Below are 19665 nucleotides of genomic sequence, written 5' to 3'. Positions count from 1 at the left end.
CGGATATCGGCGTACGGTTGTGTTATAAGGCTTCCGCCCGCCGTGGGGAGGACCCCATGTTGACGTATGCGACGAGGTGGGGAGCGTAACAACAGGCGAGGCTGTGCCACCCGCACACTGCCATTCGGTCCGAGGGGAGCTAGTAAACGCCTGAAAACCTAGTCCAGCGTGCACGCCAACATGCGTTGTATGCGCCCACAGAGAGACAGGAGGGGCCGAAGGGTCGACCTCCATCGGGGCGGTGCACCCGACGGACGAAGACGACATCTGGTCCGGAGCGGGCAAGAGTTCCATGTCGGAGGACAGCTGGTCACGGGAAGCGATCGGCGGCGCGTGACCCAGGGAGGCGCCCGGCGGTTGAAGCGACGCGTCCACTGCGGGCGGCGCCGGCGGGAGGACCGGCGACGGCGGCGGCACGCCGCCATGGGGCAAAAGGGAAGGCATCGTCGGTAACACCTGGGGATGAGGCAAGCCAGTAGATGGGTGCCCAGGGCGCTGACCGGACGGCACCGTCGCTGAAAGCAGACGGGGAGCGGCAGAACCCGTGCGACGACAGAGGCGCAGCTGATTGAAATGCCGACGCACCTCACCAGAGGCCCCCAAAGCCAGATACATAGCGCGGCCGAGGCAGCGAAGAATGCGCCCTGCGAGCCAACGCCGAGAACCTCGATAGTTGCGATAGTATACAACGTCGCCTGGAGCAAAATCAGGTGGCAGCCGCTGCACAGGAACCTGATGCGGCGGATGTAGCAAAGACATCAAGGTTCGATGAGGACGACCGTGGAGCAACTCAGCCGGCGAGCGACCATCTCGGGGCTGAGAACGATACGAGGACAAGAAGAGCAATAACGCGTCCTCCCGAGAATGGGACTCTGTCAATTTCAACATCTGTGACTTGAAAGTCCAGACCAAACGTTCAGTGGCACCGTTGGACTGTGGCGAAAACGGCGCGGATGTCAGATGTTGAATACAATTGGCCTTGCAGAATGACTGAAATTCTACGGACATGAATTGTGGGCCATTGTCAGAAACAATAGTCTGTGGAAGACCTTCAATACAAATGATAGCAGATAACGCTTGGATGGTGGCAGATGACGTCGTGGAAGACATCCGGACAACAAAAGGAAAATTACTGAATGAATCGACCAGAACCAACCATCTAGCATTCCAGAATGGACCAGCAAAATCGATGTGTAAGCGTTGCCAAGGGGAAGTGGCTTTCGTCCATGCAAAGAATTTCCGCGGTGGTGCGGATTGTCGTTCGGCACACGCCATGCAAGAAGAGCACATATTCGTAATCGCAGCATCGATTCCGAACCAAGTACAGTGCTGACGAGCAAGTAGTTTCGTTCGCACTATACCCCAATGACCTTGGTGGAGAAGCTGTAAGACAGAGGACTGTAACGAACGTGGGACCACGACCCTGGACTGATCATTATCAGAACGCAACAGCAAAACACCACGTCGAACAAAAAGTCTCTTCTTGTGAGCAAAAAATCTGCGAACCATCGGATCCCAGATCCGTGACTTTGACAAGGGCCACTGCGTAGCAACAAAACGCAGAACGGTAGCAAGGACAGGGTCAGCAGCTGTGGCTGTAGCTACACGACGAAAATCAATCGGAAACGATTCAACCACGTCATCGGTTTCCGCATCAATGAACATGCAAGCAAGTTCGGAAGAATCGAATGCTCTATCCTCAGCAACAGGCAAACGGGACAACGCATCGGCGTTTCCATGCTTAGCAGTTGACCGATACAAGATATCGTAGCGGTACTGCGAGAGGAAAATAGACCAGCGAAGGAATTTCTGCGCTGTACGTGGAGGTACAGGCTTGTTCGGATGAAAAAGCGACGTCAAAGGTTTGTGGTCTGTGATGATGGTAAAGTGACGACCATACAAGAAATCATGAAACTTTGTAACACCAAATACGAGAGCCAAAGCTTCTTTCTCGATTTGTGAATAATGTCTTTGCGCAGACGAGAGCATTTTGGACGCAAAGGCAATAGGGCGATCGTGCGATCCATCTTTGTGCGCAAGCACAGCACCGATCCCGAAATCTGATGCATCGACCATCAACAAAAGGGGTTTCTGGGATCGAATGGCATAAGGCAAGTATTGGAAAGCAACGCTGATTTCAACTGGCGAAAGGCGCGTTCGCATTCCGTCGTCCAGACGAACGGAACACCTTTACGGCATAAGCGATGAAGCGGAGCTGAAATGGAAGAGGCCTGGCGCACAAATTTGTTATAGTAATTTATTTTTCCCAGCACACTCTGTAGCAGCTTCAAATTCTGCGGCGAAGGCAAGTCCTGTATGGCACGGAGGTGCTCGGGACTGGGATGTATGCCTTGGCCATTGATTACATGTCCCAGATAGGGTAAGTCACGAGCAAAAAACACACATTTGTCCTTCCGCAAGCGAAGACCATTTTGCCGCAAGACCTGAAATAATGTTCTGAGATTGGCTAAATGTTCTTCTTCCGTCTTTCCGGAGATCACAATATCGTCCAGATAGTTTGCTGCAGTAGGGACCGACTCACAAACAGTTTGTAGATATTGCTGGAACAATGCAGGGGCGGATGCACACCCGAATGGCAGTCTTTTGAATCGATGCAACCCAAGATGCGTGTTAACCACCAAGACGCGCTGGGATTCGTCGTCCACTTGTATTTGCAAGTACGCATCTGCGAGGTCCAACTTCGAAAAATATTTACCCGGGCACAGTTTGTCAAAAAGATCTTCCGGGCGGGGTAAAGGAAAAGTTGCAATCACTAGTTGTGGATTCAACGTTGCCTTGAAGTCCACACAATGTCTCAATTTTCCGGAAGGTTTTGGCAAAATTACTAAGGGTGATCGCCAGAGAGAAGCCTGCACATGTTAAATCACACCTTGTGATTCCAAATCGTTTAATGTTCTTGCGACCTCATCACGCAATGCGTGTGGAACATTGTGCGCTCTGTAAAATTTCGGTTGCGCGTTGACTTTCAGTTCCAAATGTGCTTTATAGTTCTGAGCGCAAGCAAGGCCCGGTGCAAAAAGTCTGCAAATTCTTCACATAGACGATAAACACTGTCTGAAGGCACAGTCTGGTTCACTGTTAGGACCTGATTGACTATAGACAAGTTAAACAACTGAAATAAATCTAAATCAAACAAGTTCACAGCAGAAGAAGAACGAAGGACATAAAAAGACACAAGTTTTGTTTGTCCCTTGTATCTTGCAAGAAGGCTGCACCATCCTAACACAGGGATATTCTGACCGGAATAGCAAGTTAACTTAACATTTGCGGCACGCAACGGAGGTGTGCCCAGTTGTTTGTGCGTGTCTTTATTGATTAGTGAAACTGCAGCTCCGGTATCGAGCTGGAATGGTATGACCCTACCATTAATGTCAAAATCCACAAAAAGTTTATTGTCCTGCTGACGACAAGAGCGACTGTCTCGTGCAACGTGAACTGACACTGTTACAGGATCAGATGCGACCGGACGGGATTTCCGTCGATGTCGACGCACACTTTTTGTGGGACGAACACAGTCACTGGTAGAGAGAGTGGCACTGGGCGGAGTGGAATTAACTACATGAATGTCCATGGGCGAAGGTTCACGAGCCCGTGTATTCTTGGTTCGATTCCGGCGCGAAGCAAAGGGCCTGGAATGGTTGTTAGTGTCCGATCTTAGCTTTTTCTGGCCAACACTTTGAACATGTCCTTTTTTATTACAGAAAAAGCAAATAGCTTGGCGTGACAGGTAATTCTCACGCGAATGTCTAGTAGCACACCGCGGGCATGACTTTAGCACCGCATTTGCTCGCTGGCGCGGCAAACGTAGCGGAGAGCTTGGCGGCAGCTGCGCGGACGGGCGCGAGTGCTGTTTACTGTTCCGTGCAGCGCGCCCGGCGGGCCGGTTAACGTGACACACGGCCGGCGAAATTTCAAATGATTCCTGAGCAAAGTCAAGTGTGTCTTGCCGATCCAATATGTCTATCACTTGTTGAAGGGAGGGATTGACTAGTTTCAAAATCTGTTCCCTTATACCAACATCAGAAACGTTCTGTGCAATAGCATCACACACCATAGTATCTGAATAAGGGAGTCCACATTCACACTCAAAAGCACAATCCCTAGTAAGGCCTTGCAAAGTTGCAACCCACTTCCGATTAGTCTGACCTGCCGTACGTTTTGTACGAAAGAACGTATACCTTTTTGCAACTACATTAACAGATTTTTTGAAATATGCATCTAATGCCGACAAAATTTCGTCGTAGGACAGAGTTGCTACGTCGCGTCAGGGAAACAATTTCACTATCACTCGGTACGTGTGGACGCCTACGGCGGAAAGAAGAAATGGCTGCCGCTCATTACCTTGAATTCTGTAGGCGGCGAGATGGAATCCATATTGGCGTGACCACTCCGTCCAGCTTTCCAGTGCCGCATCAAAAGGACGAAAAGGTGGTGCAACTGCATGTTGTGGCTGCAGTAGTGGTGAAGCGGCGGCTGCCGCATCGTTTTGCAGTGCACGTTGACCCTGGACGAGCTGTCCAAGGGCATCCAATAAGGTCTGCGTCTGCTGATTCTGCAAGCAATAAAATTCGGACAGTGCATCGGGAGATTGTGGCGAAGCCATGACACATGTAAATTAGAGCAATACGACCGTTAAATCTTCGTCGCCATATGAAGTGTTGGCAGAAGAGCCAACACCGTGTTGCTAGAGTAGGCCGAAATACACGCGTTTAATTACATGCAGACTGGCGTGAGGTCTGGAACAGTTAAGGGAATTTTTAGTAGCAAATAAAGTACGTAGTTGATGTAATACTTAACTTTAATCGATAACTGTAGAACACCGGTCTGACGGTACAGTAATAAGAAGCTCAATATAAATTGGTAATGGCGCCTTGCTAGGTCGTAGCAAATGACGTAGCTGAAGGCTATGCTAACTATCGTCTCGGCAAATGAGAGCGTAATTTGTCAGTGAACCACTGCTATGAACGTCGGCTGTGCAACTGGGCGAGTGCTAGTAAGTCTCTCTAGACCTGCCGTGTGGCGGCGCTCGGTCTGCAATCACTGACAGTGGCGACACGCGGGTCCGACGTATACTAATGGACCGCGGCCGATTTAAATGCTACCACCTAGCAAGTGTGGTGTCTGGCGGTGACACCACACTTGGTACGTAGCAAGAGCGTATTGTAGAAATTGTTTAACGCAGGATACTGACGTAATGTGTTTAAGTATCACACTGTGGTAATTATTTGACATTTAAAATTCTATATTTACGTGTGTGTCTTTGGAATATTGGGAGAAAATCGACAAAATTGTGGCAGATTACCCCACAATCGTGAATTTCAATGGAGGGATGTCGTCATACATTCGTGTGCTCCAAGAAGTTACTACCAGTAGTGTACTTGTTCTTAAATAATGCACCACAAAAATTGTTTGATGTGGGATATCTGTGTAATTTGTTAACATACCTCTCTGTGGTAATTTTTAACCACTTAAAGTCTCAGATTTATGTGTGTCTCAGGATGGACGCATGGATATCTGGAGTACTCGAAAAAAAAAAACCTCGTGAAAATTGCAATAAATTGAGTCGAAATTGCAAATAGCATTGAAGGGAGGTGGTCACATGTTTGAGCGCTTGCAGAAAATGCCCATATGCACACCGCTCTGTTGCAGGTTGCAAAAACGAAATTGTAAATATCGCCCGAATTTGCTGCTGAGCTGCTGCTGCTGTTGATTGATCAACATGAGTGTTTCGTCCTCGTCATGATGCTGGTGGGGGGGGGGGGGGGACTTGTGTGGGGGGCACAAATTACAGTGCACTACTGAAGTGGGGGATGGGAGCAGGCCATTTGCGCGGCCCTACCCGCAGGAGGTTCGAGTCCTCCCTCGGGCCTGGGCGTGTGTGTTGTTCTTAGCACTGGTTAGTTTAAGTTAGTTTAAGTAGTGTGTAAGTCTAGGGACCGGTGACCTAACAAGTTTGGTTCCTTAGGAATTCACATTTGAACTTTTTGAAGAAGGCCATTTAGGATCATAAATTATGATAACTGAGATTAGACTTGTATAAACGTAACTTGACACGTTGGTGACCATTTTTGATCACATATTATGGTAATTAAGGCGATAGTTATGGGTCAGAAATTAGATCGGACTAAAAGCATTTGGCTATAAAGTAACGATTGTGTAAACAGAAGAGCGGAAGAGAGAATTTTTCTTACATTAGGGTCAGATGTTACAACAGTTTGCTAGGCCAATTGGCTTCTTTGTATACATAAGGAGAACAATTCCCCGTTTGAATCAGGATTGGCACAGGCCTGCTATCACGGACGAACACTCTTATGATTTTCTCTTCAAGGAACTACCTTTGCCGGCCGCGGTGGTCTCGCGGTTCTAGGCGCGCAGTCCGGAACCGTGCGACTGCTACGGTCGCAGGTTCGAATCCTACCTCGGGCATGGATGTGTGTGATGTCCTTAGGTTAGTTAGGTTTAAGTAGTTCTAAGTTCTAGGGGACTAATGACCACAGCAGTTGAGTCCCATAGTGCTCAGAGCTGTTTGAACTACCTTTTCTGGAATGTACCTCTCTGTTACCTAACATATATGTATGTGTCCTTTCATTTATGCTTACAAATCTTCTAGTTCCTACACTGCCTTCCTTCCTAACAATCCAAGTGCACGATACTTAGTTTTCTCTAATTTTGACTGATAGCTCGTTCCATTTAGTCCTCACATTGGTATCTGTAATGAAAGGCAGTGGAAACAAGTACAACTGTTGTTTTTTACACCGTGGACTGGGTGCGAACTGGACACTTATGTGCGAACGATAAGTGTAGTAATGCTCGTTGGCGGCAGCTGCATTGTGGTAACGATTATCGTCAGTATTACGTGCCACCGTTCGTATCACACTAACGCCACACGCACGGACTGCGCCGTTACTGGGCGCTGTGTTCTATTCGGACGTTATTATCACTGGCAGTGCTAAACTGAGCTTACAGTTAGTATCGATTCAAAGTATTCGCATGCAGTCTAACCATATTAACCGAGAGTTGGTTTCCGTAGTATGTAATCACTCGACAGATTTAAGTGTCCTAAGTGCAATCTAGTACCTTGCGCAGGAAAGTGCTGAAATTCCGAATTCTACTTCAGCGTCGTCTGTTCGCCTAATGCACCGATGTTAAGGAGTATGATGGTGTAGAAATACCCAAGCGTTTGCTCGTTAAACAGCTAAGGTGAACTGATGAAAGCAAAGTACAAAGGCGCAATGAATTTTGTTTTAAATTCAATAACGATTCTTCAATGGAGCCGCCGTTTATAGCCGTCAATTGTAGCAGATCGTTCCAACACAGATACCTCCCATTTCATGGGAAAGAGTCAAAGTTACTTCCGTTAGCATGAAGAGTAGTGAGATGGTTGAAAGAATCACATTCTAGTTTCAGATTTTGTAACATCGTTATGATCGATACGATTAACCCCATAGAGTGTAACTAGTTACACTTTCTGAGTATTTTGGAAGCAACGATTCCACAAACCCCGATTAGCTCTCTTTGTGCGCGAGAACCAGAATACTTTGAGTAATACAGATCAGGTTAAACGCTATCCGTTGTTTTCGGAGGGCTATTCATACACAGTAGATCTCAACTGCCCGAGTTAACGCGGACCCTAGATCGCATGTATAAACGAAAAACACGAAAAATCCAAAATGCACTCTTTTTGCCGGAAACTACTATTGATAGTTTGTTTACAAAATTACAGTTGAAACACACTGCATTTTGTTTCACTTGCCTTCAGTCATTTTAGCAAATTTTTTTTGTTTTGCATATTTTTCTGTTTTGCATTTATTTTCTTCCTGACGACGTTATCGTTTCCCAGAGAGCCAAAACGTCGATACGGTCGAGCTGATTTTGTCCTGCCACCCTGATAACAGATAAACGCATTACGCTGCCTCAGTGGGATTCATAATGCGCTCCTCGGTCGCCTCGTTTTCGTTCTCTTCCGCTACATTTCTGAGTACATCTGGATCACTTAACTGCCCAAATCTCGTTCCATTCGCGTCAGTATATTAACCGTTCGTGGATGTTTTCGTCATCTGCGTCTTCATAGCAGAAATTTTTGCCGTAGACAAAATATTAGTTCTAATTATAACAGAATACTTCAGGTTCCATTTTGTTCTTGAATTTCAGGAACTACTGATCTACTTCAATAGATCGAGAAGTTCTTGCCAGGTAAGGCTCAGTGCTTCGTTCTGGGCTTTCTGCACTTTCAAATGAACCACCCCGGCAATTGCCTGAAGCGATTTAGGGAAATCACGGAAAACCTAAATCAGGATTGCTGGACGCGGGTTTGAACAGTCGTCGTCCCGAATGCGAGTCCAGCGTGCTAACCAATGCGCCACCTCGCTCGGTCAGCAGTATCGAAAGGAAGTTGGAAGACGGTGCACAATTTCACCAGATGCTCGCTTGCCTCCTGGCGCTACCAATCTGAGCTTTCAGTATTATCCACAAATAATATCTTTACTGTAAATATAAACAAATTTAACAACTCCGCCATAGCCGGTCCCAAGCCCGGTTGAAAAAGGAGGAGGGGGAGGAGTAACACCTCATAAAAAAACCTTGGTTCACCTGGCCCGGGTGATAGTACCTCGTGAGGGCCCCTTGCCAGGGACACGGTGAAGACCTCAACGGCAGTGAAGGCGGAGATGAAGATCATCGGTACGGCGGAACTGGCGGAAGAGGCAACCTTGCTTTTTGGGATACTATAAAAGCTATCGTCCAAGGTTATCTGGACAAAGGGCACGACGGTTCCACAGGTTAGTGGCGGTAACCCTACAGCGTCTGTTCCACATGTTAGTGGCGGCTGATCTATAAAACTCAGAAGTGGAACTCTGAGCTTAACCAGACTGAATCTCAATTTCAGTCACAAACCCAGTCCAATTAAATCAACATGGATACAGCACCTTCAAAGACAAATTACCCCAGTGGGTCAAATCCCACGGTTGAAAAACCGCAAGTGGTCTATTCGGATTCTGGGGAGACCACAGAAGTGTGCATGGAGGTAAATCGGAGTACTTCAAAACCCCGTAATAAGAAAATCAAACCAAAATCTAGAATCTGGCTAATGACATTTAATGTAAATTCTCTCTTAAAAACGGGAAAACTGAAAAACATCCTGGACAAATCCAGAGAACGTAAAATCAAAATTATTGCATTTCAGGAATCACGATATACAGATGAAAATCCTTTTGATTCGGAAGGATATAGGATATACAAAGGAAAACCTGGAAAACGAGCTATGGCAAATTGTCCACAATTTGGAACTGGATTTATAATAGATACATCAATACTTGATTCAGTCGCAACTTTCAAATCTTACTCGGGTCGACTCTCCACGATGACAATAAAATCAGCTAATAAGATATACACCCTAATCAACGGACATGCACCAACTAACATCACTAACAAAAACAAAATAGAAGAAGTAGAAGAATGCCGGCCGAAGTGGCCGTGCGGTTAAAGGCGCTGCAGTCTGGAACCGCGAGACCGCTACGGTCGCAGGTTCGAATCCTGCCTCGGGCATGGATGTTTGTGATGTCCTTAGGTTAGTTAGGTTTAACTAGTTCTAAGCTCTAGGGGACTAATGACCTCAGCAGTTGAGTGCCATAGTGCTCAGAGCCATTTGAACCATTTTGAAGTAGAAGAATTCTGGAACCAATTAGATAATGTTCTCCAAAAAATCCCAAATAACCATGTCAAAATCCTTATGGGCGATTTCAATGCACAAATCGGTAAAGAAAAGAAATATCGATATTGGGTAGGTAAATGGTCAGGGCATACACAGACCAACCGGAATGGCATGCGACTCATTGAAATCTGCAAAAACCATGACCTATTTTTCAAATCAACATTTTTCAAGAAAAGAGCCTCGAAAACGAAAACTTGGATCTCACCTAATCCATTACTAGGTGAATATCAGTTGGATCATGTAATGATCTCCCGCGTAAATACAGTAGAAATCATGAAACTTAAAGTCCTTAATGGACTAGACCTAGATTCCGACCATTACCCAACAAAATTCTCCCTAGATGTCATTCCAGAAAAAAGAAAATTCACTAAGAAATCTCCACACCGTAAATATGATGTACAAAAGATAAATGGCAATGAACAATTTACAAAAGAAACGCAACATTTAAAACCACAAAATTGGCAACAACTGCAAGCAGGACTTTTAAATGCAGCTGAAACTGTAGCACCGCAAACAAGAACACGTAAACACCCATGGTGGACAGATGAGTGTGACCAACTGATAAATCTCAGACAACAGGCGTGGCAAAATTGGTTGTGCAACAAAAATCAAAAGACCCTGGAAGATCTCAAAGATACCAGGAAAACAGTCACAAAAGCAATACGAACAGTCCGTAAACAACACGAAGACAAAAAATTGCAAGACATAGAAAATGATTTCAAGAAAAACAATTCCCGAAATTTCTACAGAGTATTCAAACAAAAATTAACAAAGTACTCTCCTCCATCACTCCAGTTCAAAAATGACCATGGGGAAATTGCTCATACCAACACCGAAAACTGTGAAATTCTTGCAAAATACTTTTCTAAATTACTGAATTGTGAAAAGCCTGCAGAAAAATTTGAATTCCATCGTACACAACGAAACCCAGACTCAAAGCCACCAAGTTTACAAGAGATTAAAGAGATAATTCAGTCACTGAAAAATAACAAAGCATCAGGAGAAGACCAAATCATCGCAGAAGTATGGAAAAATGCAGGAGAAAATCTTATTGCAAAACTCAAAGAAATTATACATGAAATCTGGAAAACTGGGCCGGCCGAAGTGGCCGTGCGGTTAAAGGCGCTGCAGTCTGGAACCGCAAGACCGCTACGGTCGCAGGTTCGAATCCTGCCTCGGGCATGGATGTTTGTGATGTCCTTAGGTTAGTTAGGTTTAACTAGTTCTAAGTTCTAGGGGACTAATGACCTCAGCAGTTGAGTCCCATAGTGCTCAGAGCCATTTGAACCATTTGGAAAACTGAAAAAATCCCCACAGATTGGAAGACTGCAATCATACATCCACTGTACAAAAAAGGAAGTAAAACAGACCCCAACAACTATCGTGGAATCTCTTTATTGTCAATAACATACAAAATTCTGTCTAAAGCCCTACTAAACCGCGCAGAACCTCAGCTGGATTCCAAACTAGGCGAATACCAAGGTGGGTTCAGAAAAGGTCGATCTTGCGTAGAACAGATCCTTAACTTGAAAAACTCAATGAAATATTTACATAGTACTTCAAACTAAAGTTATGTCATCACGTTTGTCGACTTTAAAAAAGCATATGACAGTATAGACCGAGAATCCCTTTTTGAAGTATTAGCAGAATTTGGACTAGATCAAAAGACAACAAACAGCATAAAAGAAACACTCACGGAGACCAAATCCAAAGTAAAATTTATGGGAGAATTGAGCACAGAATTTGAAATAGACACAAGAGTACGACAAGGGGATGTACTGTCCCCAGTGCTCTTCAATCGTGCTCTTCAATCGTGCTCTTCAAAAAGTTGTTAGAGAATGGAAAAAAGCAGGTGCACCAGCACACAGACTGGGACCAAGACATAAGGGCATAGAATTACACTGTTTAGCATTTGCTGATGACATGGCACGGATCGCACAAGACATTACTGATGCACAGAAACAGCTAGAGTTATTACAAGAACAGGCAGCTAAAATAGGATTACAAATTTCGTTTGAAAAAACAAAATTTATGACTGACGTCAAAGATGCACCTTCTGATCTCAAAATTGGTAATAACTACATATCTCGAGTAAAAGAATTTAAATATTTAGGTGAATGGATTGCAGAAAATTGTAATGAAAAGAAATCTGTCAGATCAAGAGTCCAGAAAATGGAGACGGCGTTTCAGTTAACAAAAAACATTTATAACAAAAAGAGTCTCTCGTGGAACTGCAAAATACGACACTACACAACAGTAATTAGACCCGAAGCTCTCTACGCATCTGAGACACTAAACCTTCAACACAGAACACTAAAAGAGGAATTAGAAGTGAAAGAACGTAAGATAATGAGGAAAATTCTAGGACCAAGAACTAAAGATGGGGTACATTATCCAAAACCCACTGCAGAAATATATAAAAATATCTCCAAAATAACAGACACAATGCGCATGAGAAGAATACAATTCATGGGGCACTTAGAAACAATGGACTCAAACAGGTTAACGCACAAAATCCATACATTTTTAAAGAACAAAACTACAAGACCGAACTGGTACAAACAGACGGAAAAAGACCTGAGAGAATTAGGGTCTCCAAATCTATATGATAGAAATGAAATCAGAAAAATCACAAACACACGGGGTTTTGAGGAAGAAGAGAGAAAAACTAACCGACATACATGGTCTACGCAACGAAAGCTAGCCCATTCGTTGTTTATGAAGGAATACTGGGCGAAAAGGAACGCCAACAAATGTTGATCTCGCGTGGTCCTAAGTGATCCATCCGCGAAGAAGAAGAAGAAGAAACAAATTTAACGAATAGGAAACTTTTCAGATTCAATTACATGCATCATTTCTGTGATCTTTTCTTCTACATGTTACATCTGATTTCGCTTATAATTATGGAGACGCAGTGAGGGCAGCATGGTTTGCTAATGTTGACTAGATTGAACGGCTTCTGCTTTCGGTACCGATCGCGGTAATGACAGCCACCATCCGAGAATCTTGTTAGAGCGAGTGATTAGTAAAAGTTTATCGTGGGTAACGTAAATCGCACAATTAATCGCGATGTCTCCGCACTTCTGATTAATTCGAGTGGTAAAAACGAGTTTTTAGAATGAACGACAAACGTCTTACTGCTACTTATTTGGATGGTGTTTGTGCAGGAAGTCGGTGACAAATTTTTAACGTTTTCCTTTAGTTTTTCTCTTCTGAGTGGTCTGACGCTGCCCGCCGCGACTTTCTCTCGTGTGGCCACCTCTTCATCTCAGAGAAGCACTTACACCAAACATTCTCTCTCGTTTACTGAATATATTCGAATCTTTATCTTCCCCCGCTGTGTTTACCCTCTACGACTGAACTTACTCCTTGATGTACTAAAAAGTGTCCTACCATCCTATCCTTTCTTCTTGTCAGTGTTCTCCACATGTTCTGTTCCTCTCCCATTCTGCGAAAAACCTCTTCATTTCTCATCTTATCAGTCCACCTAACTTTTAGCATTCTTCTACGACACTGCCTCTCAGACGATTCGATCCTCCTCTTTTCCGGTTTTCCCGCAGTACACGATTCATGTCCATACAATGCTGTGGTTCAAAGGTAATTTCTTAGAAATTTCTTCCTCAAATTAAGGCCAATGTTTGATACTATCTGACTTCTTTTGGCCCACAATGCCCTCTTTACCTGTGCTAGTCTGGTTTTTATGATCTTGCAGGTTCATCCGCCAAGGGTTATTTTGCTTCCAAGGAAGCAGAATTCCTTCACTTCATTTAATTCTTGGTTCCTTACCTGATGTTAAGTTTATCGCTAATCTCATTTCTGCTGCTCCTTATTATTTTCATTTTTCTTCGGTGTAGTCTTGTGTCAACAAATCTGATGAATGTGTCTTAATTTTTCTCATGTTTTACTACCATTATAAAGTGCAACGACGGAAATGGCTCTCTCGTGCCTTTACATTTCCTGAAGCCAAACTAATCGTCATGTAACAGACGATCAGTTTTATTTTTCGTTTTTCTGTACATTACTCTCGTTAGGAGCTTTGGTGCAGTATATGTTAAGCTCATAGTACGATAGTTTTCGCACTTTCCTGCCCTTGCTATCTCCGAGATTGTGAGGATCATATTACTCCGAAGGACTGGCGCTATATCTCCAGACAGACTCATAGGTTCTGTAAGTAAAGTGAATAGGAGTTTATTTGTCATTTCCCCCAATGGTCTTAGAAATTCCGAAGGACTGTTGCCTATGCCTTCCGCCAAATTTTATCTCAAGTTTACCAAAGCTCTGTTGAACTCAGATTATAATTGTGGGTCTCCTATCGCTTCCATATCGACTCCCAAATCTTCTTGTATCATGTCATCAGATGATTCCTCACCCTCGTAGAGACCTTTGATGTCCTCTTTCCATCCATCCGCTCTTTCCTCTGCACATAACAGTAGAATTTTCATTGCACTCTCAATGATGAAGTCCTTGCTTTTAGCTTCACCGAAGACTGTTCTGGCTTTTTTATGTGCCGAATCTGTTCTTCCGACGAAAATTTATTTTCGACTAATTATAGATGCATAATTGCGATCCGTATTGTGTCGAACTGACTAAAAAATTGTGTTGTCACGTGCATTCACACCGCCTCCTATGAAGACAGATCTCTTTCCGCTTTGTTCGTGGCAATTTTTATGCGTTATTTTGCAACACCAGCGATTACGTTCGTTTGCGGGCACTGTAATTAAGTGATATAATCGTAGAGCAGGAAACTCTGTGTAGTGGGCATAGAGAGCTGCGAAGCTGGTGTGACGTTTACGCTTACCTCTAGTACCAAGACGGAAACTATAGTATTGTGTGTGTGTATTAAACCGGGGATCTAGAAACGACAGAGAGGCTTCGTCCCGCTGTAGCCCTCAGTGGTTCACAACGCCACAACAGGATACAGCCGTCCACCCACCCTACCTGTCGCCCCACACCGAACCCAGGGTTACTGTGCGGTTCGCCCCCCCCCCCCCCCCCTCCCCCGGAAACGTCTCATACCAGACGAGTGTAACACCAAGGCGGAATAAGGGCAACCAGCCCGCATTCGCCGAGGCAGATGGAAAACCGCTTTCAAAAAACTAGTATTACTTGTTATTTGCCCTATTTTCGCACATTTATTTATTGGTAATAGCAATGGCGCTGGGTTAATGCTACTACGTAAGCAAATTGAAATTCGTCAGACAAGGAGAAGTTTCTTTTCGTGCCACAGAGGTCTAATTATAATTATAATACTACTAAAAGTTGCTTTACGTGTTGATTAACATCGAGACATAGTGTAATGCAGGCACAAAGTTGTCGGAAAATTTATGTGATCGCATGGCCACATACTGGAGGTGCTGGATAAATTTGGTAAGTATGTCAGTAGATTGACAGCAAACACATGTCGAGCAATATTCGTCTACAGATGACAGTTTGAGTCATTTTGTCTATGTTGTATAGTTTTTCAAAGTGTAATAAATTGGTAATTCGCTATCAGCCGTAATTCCAAACTCGTTGTTTTTCGTGACGCACTTTGGCGTACTGGGAATTTGTTTCGAGATAGCACCGTGGTGTAATTTATTAAAATATAGATTGGAAAATACGGTCAAATGTCTTACAAAACGTAAAAAAAAATGTACGTGGCTGTACATTCTCTATCTATAAAAGAATAATATCGTGCATGCTGTGATACTTGTCACAAACCAGCGAAATACCGTTTCTTTTATCTTATCACAGCTTTAAACCAACTTTATTTCAGACTTGGACTATAAGTTATTAAGATGACTCTGAAATGCGTGTACAATAGCTACGTCACTTTTAAGGGGAATCTGTCTTTACCAGCGATGAAACGAAATTCAAAATCTGCAGAGAGCTTACGGACAGAACTTGAATCTCGTAATAGTCACGTGACTTTAGGGGGCGATGTACGTTGCCGACAACAATTCTGTTCAGCGCGTCTGAATGTTGTCGCTCTGTGGGTGTATTACTCCACAGAATCCTAATTCCCTGATCCCTGACAAGTGCCGTTCAATTATCAGCCAGTGCGGAATAAACAAAGAAGGGTGTCATTACGTAACAAAACTTGGAAGCGATTTCCGCCCGGAACGTTACGTCCATCGCATTCATACCCCCACAGTTGAGCGCTGGTGGCGCGACGCTTTACCGCGGCGGCTCTCTGGCGTGCTCGTGTCCACTCTCAACGGTGCGGCTGCTCTGAGTGTGTGGGGAGATACTTGCTTCGACAAAAATGCCAGCCTGCGTTGTTTACGGGTGTACTAATCGTTCCAGTCGTAATCCAAAGTTTAAAGGAATCATTTTTCATTCGTAAGTGAAGCAATTCAAGCAATATTTTCTTTTGTATACTGGAATTATTGTTGCCCTGTTTACTTTTATTGTAGTGGTGTTATTTCTGTCATTTGCCTTTATATTTTCTTTGCTTTACTCAGTATCTTCTTCCTCTTCTTACCTCTATTTTTCATTGCCTTCCAAATCGCAACCGCTTCGACATCTGAGCCACACTGTATAAAAGTGGTCTCGTTCCCGCACAACACACGACTACGTAAATGCGCTGATTGTTGGGGCAGCATCAGTTGCCAAAAATTCCTCTCGCCGATAATTATTATTCATTGTTAACATTCCCTTCCACTTTAAAAAAGGTTCGGGCTGGAACAGCCGGAGTCAGCGGTCATGTGTTCGTAAGTTGCGTATAATGGTATGAATGTGTGTGTGTGTGTGTTGTGCTGAAGAAGGCTTTGGTTGAAAATTTTTGAGAACTCTCTTTTCCTGCCTTGTGCTCGGCGTGTTAGTAGGAATCCATCCACTGCACTTCAACAGGAGCAATGATGCACTTAATCACAATACCAGAAGAAAAAAATGACATTCATCCTGCCACATTAAGGCTGTATATAGCACAGCCAAGGGTTCCCAATGCTGCAACCAGAACTTTTGATCACTTACCCACTGACATAAAATGCATGACACACAGCAAAGTGAAACTTCCGCGGAAGATTATCTGTTAGTGTAATGTCTAAATGGTGATGTGTAAGAATTACCGACTAACATCATTCTGTCTCTGATTAAAACACGTAAAAAATTATCAGTATGCAAGCATATTTAAAAAAAAATTGATGTCAGTATATCATATAATGACTAATTCCATATAATTACGATTTATTGCGCAAATGGTACACGGAACATAAAATTAAGTAACTAACTACAGGTATATCGTAAAGCATGGTACAGATATACAGAAGCGCCAAAGAAACTGGTATAGGCATCCATATGCAGTGTGCTCCCTGCCGCCGTTGGATAAGCAGCTGCAGCAAGTCGTATACTCCTAGCTCACTCATTTCTTACATAGTTTAATTCTTAATTTCTTTGCGTGTTTTTGGTACTTGCATTGTTTGATACATAAATTTCGGGCGTATTATAGTATTTGCGAGTTGTAGCATCGCGTTTTAGTACCTGAATAGTGTAAAATCGCGTAGTCTCCTTCCGCTGCCGAGCAGTGTGTCAGCAGTGCGTTAGTAGCAGCATTACTGCATTTACTAGGCAATCTTGTATTTTAATAACCGTTTAAATTTTGTCGATTTGTTTGCGCTCTCTGTAGATTAGTTCAGACGTTCTTTGCAAAACAGTTTTTAGCATGGATAGGGACTGCAGCTGCTGTGTTCGGATGCAGGCTGAGTTGGCATCCCTTCGCTCCCAGCTTCAGGCAGTGTTGGCTTCGGTCACACAGCTTGAGGCTGTTGCCAATGGGCATCACTGTGGGGGTCCGGATGGGGGTTTGTCGGGGACGGCCAGCTCGTCCCAGGCGTCCCCCGATCGGACTAAGACTGTGGTTGCCCGGGATACTGCCCGCATTGAGGCTGATCCCTCACCTCTGGTAGAGTGAGAGGTAGTCTCAAGGTGTGGCAGGGGGCGAAAGACATTCCGGAGGGCTGAACGGAAGGCCTCTCCAGTTTGTCTGACGAACCGGTTTCAGGTTCTGTCTCAGGCTGATACTGATCTTCGGCCTGACATGGCTGCTTGTCCTGTTCCAGAGGTTGCCCCTCAGTCTGCAAGATCCGGGCGGTCGCAGAGGGTGGGCTTACTGGTAGTTGGGAGCTCCAACGCCAGGCGCGTAATGGGGCCTCTTAGGGATATGGCAGCAAGAGAGGGGAAGAAAACCAATGTGCACTCCGTGTGCATACCGGGGGGAGTCATTCAAGATGTGGAAAGGGTCCTTCCGGATGCCATGAAGGGTACAGGGTGCACCCATCTGCAGGTGGTGCTCATGTCGGCACCAATGATGTGTGTCGCTATGGATCGGAGGAAATCCTCTCTGGCTTCCGACGGCTATCTGATTTGGTGAAGACTGCCAGTCTCGCTAGCGGGATGAAAGCAGAGCTCACCATCTGCAGCATCGTCGACAGGACTGACTGCGGACCTTTGGTACAGAGCCGAGTGGAGGGTCTGAATCAGAGGCTGAGACGGTTCTGCGACCATGTGGGCTGCAGATTCCTCGACTTGCGCCATAGGGTGGTGGGGTTTCGGGTTCCGCTGGATAGGTCAGGAGTCCACTACACGCAGCAAGCGGCTACACGGGTAGCAGGGGTTGTGTGGCGTGGACTGGGCGGTTTTTTAGGTTAGATGGCCTCGGGCAAGTACAGAAAGGGCAACAGCCTCAAAGGGTGCGGAGCAAAGTCAGGACATGCGGGGACCAAGCAGCAATCGGTAATGTAATTGTAAACTGTCGAAGCTGCGTTGGTAAAGTACCGGAACTTCAAGCGCTGATAGAAAGAACCGAAGCTGAAATCGTTATAGGTACAGAGAGCTGGCTTAAGCCAGAGATAAATTTTGCCGAAATTTTTACAGAGGTACAGACGGTGTTTAGGAAGGATAGATTGCATGCAACCGGTGGTGGAGTGTTTGTCGCTGTTAGTAGTAGTTTATCCTGTAGTGAAGTAGAAGTGGATAGTTCCTGTGAATTATTATGGGTGGAGGTTACACTCAACAACCGAGCTGGGTTAATAATTGGCTCCTTTTACCGACCTCCCGACTCAGCAGCGTTAGTGGCAAAACAACTGAGAGAAAATTTGGAATACATTTCGCATAAATTTCCTCAGCATGTTATAGTCTTAGGTGGAGATTTCAATTTACCAGATATAGACTGGGACACTCAGATGTTTAGGACGGGTGGTAGGGACAGAGCATCGAGTGACATTATACTGAGTGCACTATCCGAAAATTACCTCGAGCAATTAAACAGAGAACCGACTCGTGGAGATAACATCTTGGACCTACTGATAACAAACAGACCCGAACTTTTCGACTCTGTAAGTGCCGTTGTAGCATCCCTGAATATGGAAGTTAATAGGAATATAAAAAAAGGGAGGAAGGTTTATCTGTTTAGCAAGAGTAATAGAAGGCAGATTTCAGACCACCTAACAGATCAAAACGAAAATTTCTGTTCCGACACTGACAATGTTGAGTGTTTATGGAAAAAGTTCAAGGCAATCGTAAAATGCGTTTTAGACAGGTACGTGCCCAGTAAAACTGTGAGGGACGGGAAAAACCCACCGTGGTACAACAACAAAGTTAGGAAACTACTGCGAAAGCAAAGAGAGCTTCACTCCAAGTTTAAACGCAGCCAAAACCTCTCAGACAAACAGAAGCTAAGCGATGTCAAAGTTAGCGTAAGGAGGGCTATGCGAGAAGCGTTCAGTGAATTCGAAAGTAAACTTCTATGTACAGACTTGACAGAAAATCCTAGGAAGTTCTGGTCTTACGTTAAATCAGTAAGTGGCTCGAAAAAGCATATCCAGACACTCCGGGATGATGATGGCATTGAAACAGAGGATGACACGCGTAAAGCTGAAATACTAAACACCTTTTTCCAAAGCTGTTTCACAGAGGAAGACCGCACTGCAGTTCCTTCTCTAAATACTCGCACAAAC

Source organism: Schistocerca nitens, chromosome 8 (assembly GCF_023898315.1).
Source record: "Schistocerca nitens isolate TAMUIC-IGC-003100 chromosome 8, iqSchNite1.1, whole genome shotgun sequence".
NCBI lineage: Eukaryota > Metazoa > Arthropoda > Insecta > Orthoptera > Acrididae > Schistocerca > Schistocerca nitens.
Note: the sequence above shows the minus strand (reverse complement) of the source record.